Below are 5037 nucleotides of genomic sequence, written 5' to 3' on the forward strand. Positions count from 1 at the left end.
AAATTTTTCTGCTAAAACTTTGTAGTGGCAAGACAAATTATGGTCACCAAATCCGAATATTTAGTGACTGCTGCAAATCTGAAATTTTGCCGTTAAAACTTTGTAGTGGCAAGACAAATTATGGTCACCAAATCCGAATATTTAGTGACCGGTTGTGATTTTGTCTGCCCAGTTCTAGGAATTGAAGTGGTGATGTTGCTTCAGAGTATGACTGGCATCCACAGGCATACGTGATGGATTTAACAAGGACACTCCTCACAGGCAGCACCTGAACCTGAATCACCGGAAGGTCCACCTAGATCTCAAACAATGGACTTGAACCTCAAGAACAACCCAATATCCCTCCTATTATACTAATATCAATAGGGGATTATCATTCTTTGAGCATAATCTATAAGAAGGGAAATTACAACAAAAAACAAGAGACAGGGATACGCATAGTTGAGTACTAAACACGAGATTGACAAGTCAAGCAACTGAGAAATACTTTCTTCTATGTAGTAACTAACTAGGATATATACCGGTCTAATAGGGATATTAGTTACTAAGAATCATCTACAAAATCCCAACATTTGATCAACAAAAACTTCTGATTTTCACCACCACATTTTACATGGAAACTGCGGCGAAGAAGCATCTCTTCCCTGCACCCTTAAGGTTGGCCTCCAAATAAGAATACCAACTTATTATTGCCAAGGAACCCCTCCATGGAAATATAACAAAATAAATAGAAAGGAACTAATTACACACATCTTGGTCTGGAATTCACTTCTGGAACTGGTCAGAATAAAAATGGCGGGAAACTAGAAAAAATAAACTAAAGTAAAATCTCAGAGAACCAGCTAAATGCTTAATGCAATTGTGCTGACAAAATCTCGGGAATCATCACAAGCTTGACCCGCCTCCCATCATCTTCTTTCACCTCTTTTCCTCTTCAACTCAAAGATGATTTCGGTACATTTGTTGAAATCAGTCTCAGCATTCTACAGACTTCTGTTCTCATTACTTCTTTATGCGGATGACTTTGAACTCCGGACTAAATGAAAAAGAAGACATGCAGAGCAAGGCTAGATGATAAGGTCCTTGAATGTCTCTAACTTCCCGTTTACAGAATTAGAATCTTTATGATGACCCAAACCCCCATTCACGAGGGTATCAGAAATCTTCCCATCAGCAGATTTGATCATGATGGAGCTTCGACTACCTTCGAAGTAACACGAGAAACGGCATAATTCGGCACACCGTATTTTCCATCCTACAATTAAAAACAAAAGAGTCAGGTAGGGAATGCAATTGCTGGATGCTTCAGACTGTACCAAAGAGGAAATCCCCAAAAAAAATAAAAAAATTGTTGAAGAACACCCCTACACTCCGTCCTACTCATATAGAGAACCAAGATAGAAGGGAAACATGGAACAGTCAAAAGCTTATTGCCAAAAAATCCCAAAACCTTCATATGGCTTGAATGCTTGATTGATGGTATTGGTTCCAACTATCCGATTTATATGACAAACTTACCCACAATGAAATCTGATGCAAAACATCAACCGCGATGGAATTTTATCTTTTGTATCCTTTTACTTCTTTTCTTGCTTTAGTTATAACAAAATACAAAAACGAAGTGCTTAATGAACTAATGACCTTTTTAGCAGAATCCATTATAGAAACCAATTCACCAATGTTTGATAATCCTCATCTCATAACCATACCAATATTTGACAATCCTCTGGCAAGTTTTGAGACATCATCACTGAGACTGTCGACAGAATCCCTAGAAATAACCTAGTTTGGCAATCAAACTGATAACTAATACTACTAGATCGACTTGAAATTATGTCACCCTGATGTGTCATTATAAAGTTAAGACGTGGCAAACACTAACAAGTGTCCTTACTAATGCTTGAGGTGTCGCATTGTAAAACATCTGCATGTTTTGAAATTCTTATGTACCAAAGGAGGACTCAAAGTATGCAGGTGGGCTAAACCTGCATGGAAATTATAAGAAAGACGTTATCCAGAGAGTACTGCTTCAAGATTCTAGTCCATAAAGAGGACGTTCTTGACTAAATTAATGTCTTAGAGGCAGCATCTATAGCATGGGCGAACAAAGAACCTTCTAATACTTTTTCTTACTAAAATATCCAAAACCAATACCAGGGAAGCCATCAATGCTCTCTGATTTTCCAGAGGATCACCTTTAGCTGCTCCAAGAGCTATTGGAAGCCTATGCTTGAATTCTAGCTTCTATTCAGGAACCTCAGATGGCCCTACAAGAAATATGAAAGTAGACTCACTTAGCATGGCTGTTGAGAAGAGATTTGGTGAAAATAATTGGTAGATACTATATGGTCTACACTCAGTTTCATAAAATTTAGGATTACATATCATCCACTTGGAATTGTCACAAAATCAGGTGAGCACTTACTGCATAAGTACGGAAGCAAATCACAACAAATTGAGGAATGACTAAAGAAATAAAAACCAGAACTGCATCTTCTTAACCACTATAACTACTGTTGAGAAAGCAATCCATAATACTTGCAACTGGGACATTATCTCAAACAGGTAACACGTATCAAAATGATGACTGAGATTAACTCAAACGAGGAGGGAAAGAAATACAAGAAGAAAATTACCCAAAACTGGTGATTCACTCAGCTGCTGATGGATACCCAAATGTCCAAATCCTTCAAACGAACCAAAACTCACTCCTAGCTGCAACAAAATAAAAACACAATTAGCAAATCAATTACTGTTCTTTAGAACAATACAAGGTTCGAATAGATTCCTGAGAAACTAACGGAAATCATGAGAAATTAGAAAAACATAGATGTAATTGGTACCAAAGCTTCAAAAGATTTAATGTTGGAATATTTTCAACGCCGCTAACCAAAGGGGGGTCCTGGGGGGCATCGCCCCCCAGGCTGTGGTCGACCTGAAGGTTTTATTTGGCCGATAAAAGCCTGTTCGAAAATTTCGAATCCAAAAGACACCATTGATGTCTGTTGATGAAGGAACCTGACGTTTCGTGAATAGAAACCTGTTGGCGAATAAAAAAAACCTATTCCCAACAGGTGCAAAACCCTTTATAAATAGCTTCTCCCAGTTTCGTTTAAGATATAAGAAAAATCAATCTGTTTTCTCTATTTCAAAAAAGCATCATCAGAAATCAGAAATCTCTTTGTGTGTTCTTGATTGAATCAAGGGGTACAAACCTTGAATTCAGTTTTCGTTGCAGGGCTTTCATTGTATCCTGAATGCAATATTTCGCATACCTGTTGTAATCGCCAATTGTTATTGGGAGGGTAGAAATATTTGTCTAAAAGAAATTTATACAAGCCTTGAAAGTTTTGGAGTGCAACAATTTCTTCTCTGTGTCATTCATCCTTTGTGAAACCCATTTTTTTTCCAACATTTAATCCACATAAAACGTATTTGAAGTAAATAGATGAACATATCAAACTTACTTACCTGATCAATGGATCTCTACGGTTACAATCGGATGAACTCTAATTTCCACCATTAAATTGAAAAACTGTAATTTGTAAATGATTTGCCTAACCATTTTATGGGTAATGCAGATTACTGAAAAAGGAAAAAAAGTTAAGTCGGACAAGTCGGGTTGTTATGCTACCGGTACCAGACACAATTGGTGAAATTAATTGAAGTCGGTAGATATGTGAAATTAATGGATAACAAGAAAATTCGAAGATATCCAAGAGAAATTGAGCAAAGTCGAGCGATATTTTGGTGATATCGATGAAACTTGAGAAATTGATGAAATCCATGTGAAGCCGGGTGAAATTGGATAAGATCCATGGACATTCGATAAAATTAATAGATAACCGAGGAAATGGATAGAATCTCGATGAAAACGGGTAGTGTCAAGCGTATTGTGTAAGCTTGATGGATAACATGGAAAATGAGCTTGAAAAATTCATTTGACTTTAGATTTTGTTCTTTTGTGTTAGAGGTTAATGGTAAATATCATAATTTGAACTTCGGATTTCTTTTTTGGAACATGTTGGTGGTGTTAGCACCCCAACCTAACTCAAATGGATCAAACTGGAACGAAATGTCATGGCTCAAGAACGGGATGATAATTATGTACAGTAGATTGAGTCGGCAGGCATTACACAAGTATCAATTGAGATGAAGTTATAAGAATGAAATAGTAAGGTATATCTTAAGATTTTGCATAAAGGTGATTTTACGCAGATAGTTGGTGAGATGGATGTGGATCTAACAAACTGGAGATTAGCAGTGATTTGGCTCGATCAAAGGAAATAAGGTTAGTCCCACGTGGGATAAGAGCAGTTTTTATTACTATTATTATTATATATTGCACACTCTTATAATTTTTTTGATCGAAAAAGAACATAAGTTGATTCCAAATTAATAAAAAAATCGACTTAAATATTTTTTCAATCTCATTTTACATGTTGATAGATTACATAAGTCAATTCCAAGAAAAATTCATTTAACTTTAGATTTTGTATTCTTTCGCGTTAAAGGTTGATGCTATATATCAGAATTCGACCTTCACTTTTTGATATTGTGATTCGTTCTTACTCACGTGTCTTCTGTAAAAGTACTTGCATTCTCTTTATCATGTTTTAAAATTCATTTGACCTCATTTGGTATATGTTTTGGAACAAATTCTCTCAAAGAGTGTATGTGTAGATGATAATAAATCATAACAGCTATTGTTTGGATATCAGAAGCAGAAGTTAAAACCAATGAGAATCGTCAGATTATATTTGCTTTTTACATGTGGTGCTAAGCGTACTCTTAGATCTTTGGATACCAATAAAATTAGGGTTGATCGTAAGGATCGTCTAACCTCGCTACACTACGACTAAGAGATATGCACGCGGGAAATACACGAATCAAAGTTTATTTATAATAGGAAAAACATAGTCGTTGTGCAAATATATTGTTGCGCCAAAATGAAAGTATTGGTACCCCTAATACTGAAAGTAAATTTATCAATATAGTTTATTACCATTAAAAAATATACACAAAAACCATTAAAGG

General features: G+C 35.9%; 1 long non-coding RNA gene across 1 annotated transcript; it reads right to left on the bottom strand.

Moving 5' to 3' along the window:
- Window positions 1-1852: 1852 nt before the first annotated feature.
- Window positions 1853-3578, bottom strand: LOC113342730. The gene is made up of 4 exons (XR_003356804.1): window positions 3472-3578; window positions 2637-2715; window positions 2155-2267; window positions 1853-1985 (listed from the first exon to the last, which is right to left on the bottom strand). It is a non-coding gene; the product is annotated as an uncharacterized LOC113342730 (long non-coding RNA).
- Between the last annotated feature and the right edge of the window lie 1459 nt (window positions 3579-5037).

This window comes from Papaver somniferum, unplaced genomic scaffold, assembly GCF_003573695.1.
Source record: "Papaver somniferum cultivar HN1 unplaced genomic scaffold, ASM357369v1 unplaced-scaffold_47, whole genome shotgun sequence".
NCBI classification, from domain to species: Eukaryota; Viridiplantae; Streptophyta; class Magnoliopsida; order Ranunculales; family Papaveraceae; genus Papaver; species Papaver somniferum.